The sequence below is a fragment of the Ciconia boyciana genome, chromosome 3, assembly GCF_034638445.1.
Source record: "Ciconia boyciana chromosome 3, ASM3463844v1, whole genome shotgun sequence".
Classification (NCBI taxonomy): domain Eukaryota; kingdom Metazoa; phylum Chordata; class Aves; order Ciconiiformes; family Ciconiidae; genus Ciconia; species Ciconia boyciana.
Window position 1 is genome coordinate 5,698,981 of NC_132936.1, and position 16,630 is coordinate 5,715,610.

Genomic DNA, 16,630 nt, shown 5'->3' on the forward strand with positions numbered 1-16,630 from the left:
AGTACCATAATGAAGTTGCACTTACACTTTTCACACTTCTGATTTTGATTGCTACATTAGACAAATACATTAATTTTTTGTATACTTTTTCCTGTGTTTTTGCAGGAGCATGTACCTTTGGCTTAATCTCCTCTCACATAATTATGTAAACCCAGAGAAATTAATTGAAATTGTACGTTTACACAAGATCAAGAAATATTTGGGGTTTTTTTCCCATCCAGTTAATTCCTGCCAGTGCTGGTTCATCCTTCCATATTGTTTGTCTAACTTTTAACCTGTCATATGTTAGATTGGTTTTATCAAACAGCTTTCCTCTGAGGCTGAGTCATCAGCTGCTCCATACTATGCTATATCTAGTACCAGACTGTCCACAGTCTGGGTCGGCCAGGTTTTTATTTTGTTCTGCAAGAGTAAAGACATCATAAAAAATATAATGGACTTTAAAATGGCCTTAAAAAAACTGGGACTGTTGTAATTCAGATATTAATCATCTGAGCAGAAAGGTGCTTTTTCTACTTGTATGGAGAGAATCCTCATTAATTTTCTCTGTAACAGCCACAGATAAGCTTTATAGATAAATGTTATACAACAAAGTAATGGACTTTGTTCTAACTCTTTCTATGCCATTTTCAGATGGATTTCCTGACTTTATGTGTGTGTCCACCTGCTCTGCTGCATCAGCTTGCTGGACAGGTAAGAAAGATAAAACAAATTTTAAAGAAAATAGAAATAATCTACAGATAATTTTACATACCTGCAGATTATCATTTTAGCAATTTCCAGCTGTAAAAGAAAACAACAGATGTATACTCAGGAGATGCACGTTCAGATCTTATCAGGGCCAGAGATGATCTGTGCCCTCAGCTGGCCCAAGAAATGCTCCAGAACCTGAAATATACCTGAAATATATACCCTGAAATAGAGCTGTGGCACCCACAACCCTCTGTTTGGCACCCAGGCTGCCTGCACAGTGCCTTACACAAGAGGTAAGTGTGTCCAGATTAGATGCAAATTGCAAATAAAGACCAAGCAAGGAGTGGCCTATTTCAATTTAATAGGAAGTAAGGTTTTAATCCTCCCACTCCCTTTGTGCTGTGGCATGCATAAGGGTTACAGATTTCCCTTGGCGTGGCAGAAGCTATCAGAGGCAGTCAGGACCACACATTTGGATTTAAGCAGCTACATTTCTCCTAGAGCTGTCTGTAGGGATCCTCTAATCTGGGCCTCAGCCTGTCCACAAACCAGTACTCGCTGTAATCTGTTAAGAATAAACCTCTTACTTTTTCAGCTTTAAGTGGCAGGGACTGTCCATTGCTGTAAGTATATTTATTACTCTGCCTATAATATGCTTTGGCCATAGTTTGCTAAGTTTTCATTTAGTAGCAGCGCTGTATCAAACAATTTCTATCAAATTTTCCTTAAGTTTTGCTGTTACTGCTGTTCTGTCTGTTTTGGGGGCAAATGTTTTTCAGAGATCTGGTCTATGATTAAAAATAATCTATTAAAAATCAGGTTTTTTTAATCTGGGTCAGCTACTCAGCACAATTCACCATAAGGTCCAACATCAAGTCCTTTTGTTACAACTAAGGGGCCATAAAAAGGCAGAAATGAGCTGCGTGGGAGGAGGAACATTAAACTATGCTATTATAGAATCACAGAATCATAGAATAGATTGGGTTGGAAGGGACCTTTAAAGGTCATCTAGTCCAACCCCCCTGCAATGAGCAGGGACATCTTCAACTAGATCAGAGCCCCGGCTCAGAGCCCCGTCCAACCTGACCTTGAATGTTTCCAGGGATGGGGCATCTACCACCTCTCTGGGCAACCTGGGCCAGTGTTTCACCACCGTCATTGTAAAAAATTTCTTCCCTATATCTAGTCTGAATCTACCCTAACTTAGTTTAAAACCATTACCCCTTGTCCTATCGCAACAGGCCCTCCTAAAAAGTTTGTCCCCTTTACTTCATGAATAGCTCATGGGTGGGATTTCAGACATAATCCGTAAAAGTGCAGAGACTGAATTTGTAGGGGTGGAATTGAGGGATGGGGGAGCAACAAAAAATTACTAGAATAGATTGGTTGTCTCATCTGACAGCACCGTGGAAGTGAAGTTATTTGGGATGGTTTCCACAGGTTACTACTGCAGGAAGAGGAGGATCATCCCCAGTGCCACCACTACATTTCCTCCTTACTGAGTTGATTCCATTTCCTAACCTGGAAGAAAAGTATCCAGTCTGGCTGGGTTGCTGCTTTGCTGGTTTTACAGTTGAGCTGGCTTGGCATGGGCTCCAGCAAGTGCTAGAGTTGCAGAGGCAGAGGAGGAAGGGCAATAGTCCGGGACTGAGACATGCAGATACAGAAAGGAATAGAATCTTCTCTGGAGATAGTGGGAAACTATCAGATGGCTCCAAATCAGTCGCATCCCAGGAGTGCTCTCCTTTTCTCTCCTTTCATCTGTTTCCCCTCTTCAGCCACTAGCACAGTCCCTCCCTATCAACTGTAAGTTGATGTGCTTGTTGTCCTTATCAAGTAGATGTGCTGTGAAGGGAAAGAATTAAAAGGAAAGGGTAAGAAAGGCAGTGACTGTGCATGGGAAGTGGTCATCTAATCTACTGTTTATTTAGCCTGTAATGCAGCTCAGAGAGAGAGACATATCCAACTTTTATTATTTCTTTAAGGAATGCAGTCCTGCTGCTGCAAGAAATCGCCAGCACTGTGCAAATCAGTGCACTTAATTCCACAGTTCTCAGCAGTACAGGAAAACAAGTAAGTGAAAGAGTTAGGATGGTCCATCTATACATAATCACAGTGCTGCAATTAAATAATTCACTGGGTTTTCCAGGGCTGCTTGTGTTCCTCCATTTACATCCACCTATGTGCCATGTTTCATTCTGGGGACTCCTAAAACACACACATCTCTATGCATGGGACTCTTGCTTCCAGCTGAAAACAGGCTCAGTTCAGAGAGGAAATTTTCATCTTTGAATAACTGCTGTTTATTACCTGCAGAGTGGTCAAATGTTTCACATAAGGGCATGAAAATTAAGTGCTTAACCCATTCTGCCTCAGCCAGCTGTACTGCTAAATTTTAAGAATAATTTACCTCTATATCTTGTATACAGAATGTATATTCTTTGCTTGATTGCACTGTTTGTTCTACCTAGTTAAAGCATAACGGTTCTCTGGACAATAGACAGGAGTTTGTGTAGCACCCTTTGGGCCAAGCTCTAAACTAGATTAACATCCCCTCAATGCACCTTTTGCTATGAAGCTCAGTACACCAATTGTATACAGATCAGAGCTGGCCTTCATTTTCTGTATGTCTCATACTCTAAAAATCAGTTTCATAATCTACAGCAAATCAGACCCTTCAAACAGAAGTTTAAAGCAATCTGATGGAAAGCAAATACCTTCTAAAGACTTAAATATAAATGCTTAGATGTGTCAACTCTGGAAGATGGTTGAAAACATTTCATGGAAAGGAACTTATTCCCTAGTCAGTCTTTGCTTTTTGAGAGTCATGTCTCATGACATCCAATACGCATGAATAAAGTTACTTCTCAGTATGAATAAAGAGCTGAGCAAATAAAGGTAGGGGAAACCTATTGCAACAGTCTCGTGACATCAAGTATTCTGTAGGAATTGCCCATGTACATGCTCTTATCCTGTAATAAACATGAGGTAACAAAACTGACAATGCAAAAGAGACATATTACCTCCTATTTTTTACTGGGAATGTGGAGAAAGAGCAGACACTTGAGGAGTCATGGTGGGTAGCTATACGTTGACAGCTCTAGCTTATCCTGGGATAACGAGGTTCAGATGCCTGCACACTCAGGACCTAGACTTTTTTGTGTTACTTTTTGGAGACTTTGTCTTTTTGACTTTTCTACAGCTATGGCTTGTGGTGAAGACCTTTTCATGTCAACCATGGCTCATTCTGGTTGATGACCATTATTTCCATTGATGAGGCCTTCTATGACCTCTTTCCAAGGTCAAAACTCATGAGCCATAGTTCATAAACCTACAGGTTTACTTAAAATCATGAGTTTGAAAAAGTAATACATTCAAGGCATTTTTTCTCTCTGCTCTGGTCTGTTTTTTCCCTAGGTCTTTCAGGATTTCATCAGAAATGTACAGGCTACAAGCAAAACAAAAGTTATGGTTCCTTCTTAACCAAGGGACTGCGTGGGCTGGAGATCAGGAAAAGACACTAAGTATCTCTTAGTCATATATTAAAGAGCACGAAAGTGTAAGTGCAAGAGCTACAAAAGTGTAATCCCTTGCTCTCCGCTATTGAAATCAGGTAGACATGCACTTTGAAAGGTTACATTTCCAAGCACTTTTTTTAATAGAAGGGGAAAAGCTTTGGAGATGCATTTGTCCAAAAAATGTATGAAATACAAGCTTTTTTGTTAGTCCCTTCCCATGAGGCTGACTTTGGGAAACATTTCTTGTGACACTGACTGGCAGAGATTTGAACCCCTTGCCCAGCTTAGACGGGTGAGGTGTATGGTGTCACCGAAGGTCCTACCCTTCTGACTTGGAAAATTATAGAAAAGAGATAGCGCTTTAAGAAAGCTGCATCTTACTCACCACTACTTCACTAAATCAGTCTTCTTTCCACTTGAAATCAGCTAGGATGAGGACATGCGGCAGAATGGACTTGCAGTGACTGGCAATCTGCAATATTAAGCATGGCTTGAAAGCCAGTTCATCTATCACATGTTTTCTTTCAAATTTTCCATTCTTTTTATTTCAGCAAACCCTTGCAAATGCACAGACAAGTATACAAATTGTCCCGATTTAAACAGGAGGTAAGCATATTGCCACAGTTTAGTTCAGCATCATTTTCAGGCTTCTTGTGCACCACTGAAATAAAATAAAGAGAGCCATATTCCACACGATGGTATGCCAGTGAAAACATTGCTTGCATCCTAGCACCGTGATCTTTAGTCTAGTCACCCAGCTAGTTTTAGGAGTGGGAGACAGAGCACCGGGCAAGGCGTGCAGAATACCATGCTCTCACCTGTAGTGACACCATGGCTCAGGTACTGCTCTCTGTGCTTTCCTTTTGCCTCACAGCATCCTCTTTCCATGACATGCTGTCTGGGCAGAAGTCACCTCCACAGTGTATCCATGCTGCTGTTATGATTGAAGCCCATGTGGCTCTAAAAGTATTTTTGGAACTGATTTTATCCTGGCCATAGCTCAGGTAATACCAGCAGCCTTCACGGCTCTGTAGAGTGCAACTGTCCTGCTATTTACCTCTTAACCTGCGTGGGTTTTGTAGCCTGTGCAAGAGCTCTGGGTTACCCCCAGGATCAGGCACAGCCTCAGGGTGAAGGAGAGACCATGCAGTCACACAACAGACTCACACCATTACCATCAGACTGGCCGGTACTAACAAGGAGCTGCATTTCCCTAATCCACCCCTTCTTCTCCCTCCTCACCAAATCACATCTGGTTGCCATAAGAAGTAACCAAGATAGTTTTAGCTGTCTTCAACGAAAGTGTCCTGGTGCCTGATTAACCCTTGCCAAGATAAATCAGCACACTAACCCAGCAGAAAACTATTCCTCTAGTTAGTTAGTTTTCTCTTAGAGGGGATCACTCCTCTTCTCTAATCACAGCATCAAAGCTAATTCAAAACAGGACCTTAAGCAACTGAATATATTTGACTTGCCTGCATCCTGCACCTGTCCTGAGCTGCTAGCATTAAACACCCACATTCACACAAAGACAGAAAACTTCCTGAGGCATGGGGAACGGCTAAACAAGAATTTGTTTCTAGTTTAAATATGTCTTAAGATCTGCAGCTGCAACACTCTAGCAAAATAGAAAACAGGTCAAAAGAAGCACTCGTTAGATGAAACCCCTCTACAGTGTTACTGCTAAGATTTTAATGCCGGGGGAATACATTGCAGAGTCTGTCATGTATTTATCTCTCAGCTTATCAGAGGATTGTGTCAAAGAAAATGATAAGTAAAAGATAAGTTAGTTTGAGACTGACAAGACCATGTTGTCTAGGTTGCTTGAACAGCAACACAGCAACATGTTAACCAGCATCGTTAGCAAAATTGCGAACAGGAATTGCATGCCTGATGGCACTTGTGAGGAGCAGCCACCATCTAATGAGTGCCACGGGTCTTTGGTTAGTGCCGTGTACTGCCAGTTACATCTGTGAAACAAGGTGAAGATAAAAGATAAGGAATAATAAAGTAGGATGTCATTAATCAGCTTCTACAAAAGTAGCATATCAGTAGATAGCATTTAATAATACATCGCCCCAAGCAGCTCGATGTCTGAGCCTGATCTCATCTTCTACATAAAGCATCTCCCTTGAGCCCAAGCTGTCTTTGTTCACTCTATGAACTGCAGCGTTGGACCTGCTTTGCTGTTAGTGGGTGGTAGCAGGAGGCTCATCCTGCCAGGAGGTGATACACAATACATAGGTTACATTTTTGCTCCATTTAAGAAACTAACAACAAATAACAAGGCCATTCAGGCCAACCTATCGCCTAATGAGGCACAACGCCAGTCCACCCATTACCAGTTAACAAGAAACAAGATTGCACAGGTTATGTACTGAAGACACCTGTCAGCCAAGAGGTACCATACAGCTCCTGGGTCAACCAAAGCAAATGAGCTTAGCTATTAAACCATCAGGAATATCAATATGGGGGGGTGGGATCCATTGTGAATAACTTTAGCCATCTACAGCCAGTTTAGTCATACTGATAGTCTTTAATGGGGAGAAGGGAAAGAAATTGGTAATTTTATGGAACAATTCATAGGAAACTCGAATATTTTTCTCAAACAGAACCATTATGTGATACTCTGGGTTAGCAAAGGTCTACACATAGGGCTTGTGGGTACTCTACAGGATCTACAGAAAAATGAGGGGATAGTTTTAGACTGCTAAAAGTAATTGCTATGGGTCTTTGCAATCAGTGAAGCTGTTTGCCATTATATTGGTTTTGGCTGGGACAGAATTAATTTTCTTCATGGTAACTTGTACGGTGCTATGTTTTGGATTTGTGACCAACAGTGTTGATAAACACTGGTGTTTCAGCTATTGCTGAGCAGTGCTTACACAGAGTCAAGGTCTTCTCTGCTTCCCATGCTGCCCCACCAGCGAGTAGGCTGGGGGTGTACAAGAAGTTGGGAGGGGACACGGCTGGGACAGCTGACCCCAGCTGACCAAAAGGATATCCCACATGATATGACATCATGCTCAGGAATAAAAGCTGGGGGAAAGAAGGAGAAAGTGGGGACATTCAGAGTGATGGCGTTTGTCTTCCCAAGTAACCGTTACATGTGATGGAGCCCTGCTTTCCTGGAGATGGCCAAACACCTGCTGGCCAATGGGAAGTAGTGAATGAATTCCTTGTTTTGCTTTGTTCATGCAGCTTTTGCTTTACCCATTAAACTGTCTTTATCTCAACCCATGAGTTTTTGCACTTTTACCCTTCTGATTCTCTCCCCATCCCACTGAGCCTCTACCGGGGCTAAACCACAATAGCCATAAAACTTTGCCATCTCTCATGATGTTCCTGCCCATGATAGGAGTGTTGGAACTAGATGATCTTAAAGGTCCCTTCCATCCCAAACCATTCTATGACTCTATGCCATGTATTGTTCCGCATGAAAAGCAAATTTTTTTCATGCCACTGTTTCCAGCAGGTATGTCAAGTAAGTGCATCATGCAGGTGAATAAGTGTTTGAGCTCAATTCTGGGGAAGCAGCAGGCATGTTTTGAAGACAAAAATAGCAGTTGTACAGCATGCCTGGATATTCCACATATATGGAATACATAGGGTATGTGTAGTATTGTCCATCCTCATGAATAGGTGTGTGACTGTGCAACTGGGAAACATGTCAATAGCTGCACTGCACTGTAAAAATAGCCCTCCAATCTAGGGCAGGAATGGGTGATGCGTGTACACACCAGAGCTATGAAGGTAGTTGTGATTAGCTAAGCAGCTGAAGAAGTGGAGAGGTGTAATTTTGTGTTGTTTCTCACACAGGAAACACAGCACATTTTAATCATTCCTACAGACCATATAGAGACACCATCAAGCAGGCTCCAAAAGTAACACACTGATAAGAAGATGACTCAGGAGTAAGTTTTCCTCCTGGTGACTTTGTGCTGCTGTTTCCAATAAACATGAACTAGCTCAGACAGGTCTTCCTTACACATGTCCATTGCAGTCTAACACATTCCCTGTGTACTTTAGAGGATACATACAAACTGTTGGTCAGTCACTGATGGCATTCTACAGTAGGAAGACTAAATGCTGTCTCTATGGCATGACCTGAATCTATGCTTAGCTTTAGACCTTTTTCTAGATCTTCCTCCAAATCCTTTCCATCCATTGTTTTTTGCATGTCTATCTATATTGATAGGTTACAGAGAAACAGAACACGGGCTTGAGTACTGATGTGATTTTCTGTACCTTTATAATCTTAGTCCTTGACACTATTTTGGCTTAGACCAACTAGCATTACCCTCTAGAAAAGCCTTGACATAGTTGAGAGGTTAGTAATGCCAAGGGCCAGCCCTTCATTACCAGCAGCTTGGAAGACGTCATAGTGTTTCTAGAGATAGAGTCCAGTTCTACTGACCAGAGCTAAACCAGATGGCCTTAAGGTCCAAAAAGTTATCCTAGACACATAGTACTGTAGAGATAACATTTATATCCTTACAGTTCCCCCTTACATCTCTTCCTAAAACAATTGTTTTCCTCAACATTGTCCTCAAAGAGATATAGAATAGTGAATGACTTGACCCAAATGACTTTTTTTTAAAGTCTTGGTGATGTCAAGGCAGTCATTTAACTTAGCTGCTCATCCAGCCTAACTCAGACATCTGCTGTAAGAAGAGGAGATGAAATGCAGACCTGAAGTGCCTCCATTACCTTTAAAGGCAGCATAAGGAGAACAGCTCATGAAGTAGACCCCTAGCTTCTAGAGCTGGATGAGATTAATCCCACCCCAGCAGTCTAAATCATACTCTTTCAGGGACAGGTCTTCATCATCATCTGCAAACTCAAGAGAGTTGTGTGGGGGCTAGCTGTAGTGAGACTAGCTTTAATGACAGCAGGCTTGGCTGGGGTGGGTCTGGGAGGTGGGGGATCTGCCAGGCATAAGGGTTCTGGCTGAAAAGCAAGAGACTGAATAGTGGAGATACAGGCAGGCAGTTAAAGACTGAGAGATTTTCTGCATTGGGTCAAAAGAGGAAGTTTAAGAAGCACATTAAGGTAAGTGGTCACAAAACACTCCAGAGAAATGAAGTGTCTGGTCCCATTAGATGAACTAGCAAGAGATTCTCCATATTCAAATCCTGAAAGCATGGAGGTCATCTATCTCCTCCTGAAGTGCAACATCACAGGTTCATAAGAGACCCCATATTCTTGATCTCCCTTTGATTACATTACAGATTATGAGTTTGGCCCAGAACAGACAGTGACTGACTCATTAGCTGAAGCACAGGAGGTAGCAAGGTGGAGAGGTGTCATCACAGAACAATGCAGTCAAAGAGGTCATCTGATTACAAAGTACATTTGTAACTAAAAGCTGCACGGCTTTTCTCTGTGATTTTCTCTGCTTCTGACAAGACCGGCAGGTCACAGCCACGTGACATCTGTAGGTCCAGTGAAGACCGGTGATTTTGTAAGCACCTCTTGCAGAGCTATAACCAGCTGGGAAAAAACTGTGACAGAAAAAACATGCCGAAGATGTCCATAGGAAAAACACAACTGAGAGGAAAGGATTGAAAAAAAAAAATGCATGCTTACACCTGTGTTAGCTGAGCTTGGCTCTCCCTTGTTGTCTCAACTGGGTTCAGGTTAACATAGATGCTTCCTTGGTGTAGAGCCGAGTGTGGCAGTCTGATTTCAGGCTGTTCCTTCTCACTGGCTTTAGAGGACGGGAAAAAGCATTTACCTGCTTAGTTTAAGAGTTGTTGTGAGAATCTGTCACTTTTGACGTGATGCCAGAACATGTAAACCATTTGGTGTGTCATACTTCCAATCTCTACTGACTCTGTTCATATATATTTTGGTCAAATTACCAGAAGAGTTTATTTCCTCCTTAAACTGCCTTTGCCAACTATTTCAGCAGCTAAAGAATAAGACTAACTTTAATAAATCCTTAGGAGGTAATGCAGCCTTGACAGAGCCTGTTAAGAAATGTGTTTTAGTCTTGTACGCCTAGATAAAACAAACTTCTAATTTTATCTAGCATTTTTCTTCAAGAAGCTTTGGCTTCCTCACATGGATGCCCTAAAAACTATCTTTTCTCTTCTGTCATCAAAAACCAAACTACCCAGGTTTCTTCATCCAAGTATATTACCTTAACTACTGTAATATCGTTCTAAAAACAAGTAAAAAAGCTAAAAAAAGCTCCAAAAGCCCTATAATATCTGACTCCTAATAGGCACAGAGTCCAGCTAAACTAACAGGTTATTCAGTCTCTACAGATCTGACTGCAGATACTTGGTTTTTATTGTATATTGATATAAATTCTCAAGCATCGAAGCTACAAAATCAACCCAAGCTGCATCAACTCTCAAAGTGATTTAATTTTTATAACAATGTGTATTTCCATGAACTAAGATAAAATCACTGGACAGTTCAGAGGATGGAATATTCCACAGAAAATGCTGAAATCTGGTACCAACCCTGGTGACACAGGTGGCCTCGTCCGTCCTCAGGAGGAAGACACAGATCCCTTCAATCCCAGGTTAAACTGGGTCGTGTCCTGGCCACATCAGCCACTGTGTGTATGAACTGATTATTTATTTTACTTGCATAAGCCTGACACATCTGGCATGCTGAAGACTTGCTGTGCATGATCAGCTAGCTGTGGAGGGTGCCAGGTGATCCATAGTGTTGACAGATGTGTGACGAGGTGAATCTGATCCTGCATTTTGCTGCTTGCCATGGCGCAGCTAGAATTGTACTGTACACGCCAAGCTATGCAAACCTGCCCAACGTCGTTCAGCAACTTGCCTTCATTAAAAATATAGGAGTGCCCTCTGGTGGAAAACTGAACAACTGAAGGCAAAGTTTCAGTGTCACTGAAAATTACCTTTTTCCTCAACTGCAAATATATGCAATTTGTTGCTGCTAAACCAAAAGAAACTGCCGGGCCCAGATCAGGTTTTAGTTACATCACTGGATATTTTCACCTAGAAATAAGAGAGTTTACTAAAAAATTGTCCTTGATTAGGCAACCTGGTGATTTTTTATTATTATTCTTAATAAAAACTTGGTTTAGATTTCATCTTCTTTCCTACCTTAATAAAAGCCTTGGGACACAGCTCGTCTTGGTGTACTAGGAATTGATGTTTCATCTCCTGAAACTTCAAAAGACTATCTGTTTAACGGTTACCAAGCGTAACACATTTTATGTTGAATATATAATTTTGGGATTGTAGCATATGGAGCTCTGTTTTAGATGACTAAACTTTCCGTGTAGTAATGGGAGAATTAGGCACTGCCAAAAGGCCATCCTTTATTGTCAATATGCCACAAAAACTACTGTTGCAGGTAGCGGCATATACTCTCCACCTTTTGGACTTCGGTCAACATCCTGTGCAACTATGTCTATAATCATAAAGGAGGTCTAGACCTAAATATATAACTTACAGACTGCTATGTCAGGATAGAAGAATCCCCCTTGTTGGTGATTTTGGAACAGGGGACAGTCTATGCCTGTTCAATGGCTGTAAATTCCTCACACTCAAGGGAGAGCACAGTAAGAACAGAAAAACAACCTCTGCCCACCTCAACACTACACTACTGGCAGCTTAGCCTTGTGATAGAGAAATGGTTTACATCGAGCAGCATCCCTCTGTGTTAAAACTATTTATTTAAAGCCAACAGTCACGCATGCAGAGTTTGATTCTCCAAGACGCTCAATCTTTTGGCTTGAATATAAAAACTCCTGTGCTTAAACTTACATGTATGCTTAAGTATTTGTCTGGATCAGGGCTCAGTGCAGTCAACTATTTCTTCTGTCAAGGCTGTTTGAACTCAGAAACTAGTTCAGCTATGCCAAAGAGTTTTGCACAGTTACATCATTACCACAGCAGAGCAAATTACTCAAATGCATAGTATCACAGAGTACAACATAGTTAATAAATATACTGCAAGTGTACCCAGAATGGGGTCATTCCAGAAAAGAAATAACATCCCTGTTTGAATATCTTGCAAGTATATGCAACAGGGCTTTATGTATCCTAAGATGTTTGGAAAAATACAGCACAAAGTAGAGTGAATCAGGAACTCAGTTCCGATTTACTAAGTTTATGAAAATAGAGTTATTTTTGTGCTAATTTCTACTGAAAAGGAAGGGGGGGGGCTCCATGCAAAAGCACAATAACTAGTTTCAAAAGGGAGAAGGTTGTAAAACCTGATTCTTATGTTCAGTAAGGGCTTGCTACCTGCCTTTCTGTAGATTATAATGACACCTGCAGCACTATTTTAAATTAGTTCACCTTGTTTTACTTATATGAAATTTTCCTCTTAAAACTCATTGCATTATGTTTTTGAAAAATTTTGTGGTTTCAAGGTTATTAGGCCAACTCATGAAAGAAAAGTCTGTCAAAGATATTAAATATAAATACACTGTCTCTAATTCAAGGAATCCAGCAGACGCTGGGAGATAGTCTAGAAAGCATCATACCTTTATCCTGCCCTTCAAATCTTCCTAAGAGTTTGCTTTTGGCCTTTCCTGCAGAAAGACAGTGGGGTTAGGCTGACTTTTGGTGTGAGCCACTGCTACCATTTTCATATTCCTATTCATTTATCTATTTAAGCTTGGACTCACTAGGATTGTTCTATAACACTGCAAGACCAGCTGAAAGAGCTACATGGAAAAGTAATGTCAGCTCAGCCTTGTGGAGCAAAATTGGTGCTTGCCTTTAACTTCAGGGCTCTGAAGACTTCCTTGCAGACTGACAAGGCTCAAGACCAGTTTTAGGTTACAGCAGAGCTTTCCCTGTGGCCAGGATGCTGAGGGGAAAGTTGGTTTGGGGAAATTGCAGACCCTTCACCTTCAGAGAGCAGGACAGGAAGGCAGGTGCCATTTCATCTTAACTCTCAGAGTGGGTCTATGTGTTGTATCATATAAAAAATAGATTTGATATTATAAATAGTGGAGAAGTAAGTATAAACAACAACTGCAGGCAGTACACGTTCAGTGTAGCTTTTATAAGAAGAACAGAGAATAATATAACAAGAAATAAGAAATAAGAAAATTCAGAAGAAAGAAATGAGTCAAGGTTTTTTCTGAGAAATACAACCCAGCTACAAACCAATCACTGTTTGTATAGAATAAGATAATCGTGTATTATCAACAAACACCATGTAGTGCTAATGTTACCCTATCAACTTCCACAGAGGGAGAAAAATTTTCATTAGTGATAAGATAATAAAACAAATGTTTTGTGGTAGGACTCCTTTTGCTGGCACTGAGTCTGTCTTCAGGCAGAGATTTCCATTCCCCCATACCCCACAAATTTCTGAAATTTTGTCTCTGAAGGAACATAATCTTAAATGTTAATTCTTTCCTCATATTTATTTAAGGTGACATGGATAATGAGTGAGAACAAAAATATCATACAGTTCATCATACTGTAATGCGTGAATGACTGGAACTGCATTGGTTATTATTTAGTATATAATACTGTGTTTAAAGTTCGATTTTATGTTATTTTATTATTTACTCTGAGATACCAATCTCTTCAGAGGGGGCGGGGGATGCAATTAGCTCCCAGAGCCAATTCAGCAGAGACTAAATTCAACAGAGGCAAAGCCAATTTGGACAAACAGCTGTCTGGAATGCTTTAGGTCTGTGGATTCTGCATTTGGACTTTCGAAGTTTCTTCCAGCTCTATTTTTTATTTAAGCAAAATGAAGTGTAAGTTACTTTTCATTGCTCACCATTTGTTTATAAGCCTTAAAAAAAAAAATGAAAAGCTTCTTCTATAAGGAAAAAATACTAAGCGGGGTACTTCAAATTAAAATGACAAATCTCCAGGGGCTCCTAGAGATGCTGTCATCACCCCATGAAAAAATAAAGCAGCACAAGCCAAGACTGTTATTTCAGTTGCACTGACATGAAACTCTCCCATAGTAATATAGTTGTCCCTACTGGGAGCAGGTCTGTATTAATATAATAAATCTGTGTCAGTATAAAGCCTTTCTGTCTGCATGTCAACGTGTGTAGATTTGATACTGCAATCAGCTATCACACCTTGAGCAAATCTACTGAACTCATATAAAAACTTGCAGGGTTGGGCTTGCAAAGAGGTGGGAAAGCCTCTGTCATGACACCCATGATACAGTCTTGTCCCCAGATTAGCCATCCTAATGAGTGCCCAGCAAACTGCTGTGTGTGCAGAGCATGGCCATGGCCATCCCACTCTGCCCGGGAAGGGGATGGATGGCTGCTATCCATCAGAGGGCAAGAGGACACCATGCTCACGGGAAAATTACTGTCTGGAGCTACTTTTTAGTGGGAATAATCAACAGTGCACTTGGTGGCCTCCACTTTCTCCATGCTAAAAGGCTGGGCCTAGGTTTTACCCTGTGTGCTTGGTCATTCCTGCAGGCTGGAGGGGAAGCTGTGCGTGCAAAGTGCTTCTTTGTGCCAGCTGCCCAGAGGTAACATCCCACCTATGCTACAATTAATGGTCAGTGCAAAATCTCCACTTAGACAGGAACTGGTCCCCTAAGCCATTCTGGGGGATCCACCACATTGAACTGAAGCATATATCATGGCTGGCTGCACTTTGGACAGGGTCCTCCGTGGGATGGGTCAGGGAAGGACCTCTGATTTGCTGCCCTGTGGTGCTCTGCAGAGAAGCCTCTCTCTGCAGATGGAGTCTGGGATGGCTCACTGGATATGTTAGGTACAGATGATGTGAATATCCCCTCTCATCTGCCCCTTTGATTTGAACAAGGACTAAATAAAAGGGAGATCTTAAAACAGTATTTGGACTGTATAGGTTTACCAAATCAGCCACCTCCCCACTTCACAAGAGACTTCAGCTGGCTTAACTGTCCTTGCATATCTGATTTGATGTACAGCTTTGACAGTCAGCTGAGCATACTCACCCTCACCAATGAACTGTTCCTGCTGCAAACATCGAGGTGATGGCAAGAGCAAATCAGTGTATAAAGCTTCATTCATCTGCCAAAACTGTCACCACTGAATGTCACTGAATCAAAATCACTCAGCAGGCTTGCAATAGAAAAGTACACATACAAATATATGTGCAAATAGCATGAGCTTTGAATTTTACACTGAGAATGAGTGTAATCCTGTTGCTCTGCAATCCCAGCTGTGAGCTCCCTCCAGATGCATGCCAAGCTTCAGCTGCCTGTGTTCCCAATATCCATGGCCCAAGCATGTACCCTTGACTCCTACACGTACCCCACTTAGCATTTTTTCCTCATAGAAGCAGCTTTTCATTTTTCTTTTAAGGCTTATAAACAAATGGTGAGCAATGAAAAGTAACTTACACTTCATTTTGCTTAAATAAAAAAGTAGAGAAAGAGCAGAGGGAAAGTTTATAGAAAGACAGCAAAGTAAAAATAGAAAGAGAGGAAGTACAGTTGAGATAGACTTGTTAGTAGCTCCACGATTCAAAAAGGAAAACAGCAACATGGAAAGGTATAAAGTCCTAAAAGAAAAAAAGAAGAAAAAAGCCAGGTCAGGAGCCAGTTGGGAATCACCAGGCTTTTGGGTGAGTCGTCAGAGCCATCGGTGTCCACAGAGCTGGTGGAAATTGGTATCTCAGCACCACTGGGGATGTACTCCAAGGAGCTGGGGAGGCCAACCAGCCCCCTCGGTGCCTGCTCTGCCAGCAAAGATTCTGCACAGTCATGAGCCTATTAGCCTCAAAACTTGTCAGACCGTAGCCACCTTTGCATATGATAAAAATCATTTAAAGCAATAAATAATTGCTTTATATTTTGTATCTCTTGCTTGAACAGTTTATGCCTGACTAAAGATGTCAGAGCAAACGGACCCAAGCGAGAGGTTGTAACACGAGAGGTGACCGAACAAAGAACTGGGAAGCTGGAGGCATCCACTGAACCTCCATCCAAACTACCTGACCCTCAGCCTGGTCCACACATTGGACCAATATTGTTGTCACTATGCATGGTTTTCCCTGTGTTTCCTCAGGTCTTTCATGCAGCAGTAAGGGACAAAAAAAGAAAAATATTTAGGAAGGAAAATCAAGGAAAATAATTGTAATTTGCTCTTAAACTCAGGCTTTCGGACGATGACGTTCTTTTAAGGTAAATATACATTAACTTGTTTATTTGATAAGCTGAACAGAGCTTGTGATTTGTTGCTTGCCACTAAAAGTATTCTTGGAGCAGATGAAAAAATGCCTTGGTTGTACAACATGGAATATTAAAAAAAAATTGCTTTGGCAAACAGAAAGTTTCCTGGTAAACACTCTCTGGCTCTGTGGGCGTGGTACTCCACTGACCCAAAGTGTTTGCTTTCCACAGAGCTAAGGACAAGCAAGACAAAAGTCCGTGAAACTGTAATCTGCAGATCTGTCATATGAGAATGTCATGATGTAAAAGCTTTTTTCTATTTC

At 41.3% G+C, this 16,630-nt stretch overlaps 1 protein-coding gene across 10 annotated transcripts in view; it reads left to right on the forward strand.

The window, feature by feature from the left end:
* Positions 1 to 368: 368 nt before the first annotated feature.
* LOC140650241 (serotriflin-like) overlaps positions 369 to 16,630 on the forward strand; it is a 40,255-nt gene continuing 23,993 nt past the window's right edge. For 6 of the 10 annotated variants that reach the window (XM_072858307.1, XM_072858309.1, XM_072858308.1 and 3 more), the window contains exons 1-3: positions 369 to 503; positions 634 to 693; positions 2,679 to 2,766. The gene's annotated coding sequence lies outside the window, so the exon portion shown is untranslated. Of the gene's footprint in view, positions 504 to 633; positions 694 to 1,126; positions 1,317 to 2,678; positions 2,767 to 16,301; positions 16,320 to 16,630 lie in introns of those variants that run through there. The other 4 variants (XM_072858299.1, XM_072858303.1, XM_072858305.1 and 1 more) reach the window with 4 other exon arrangements.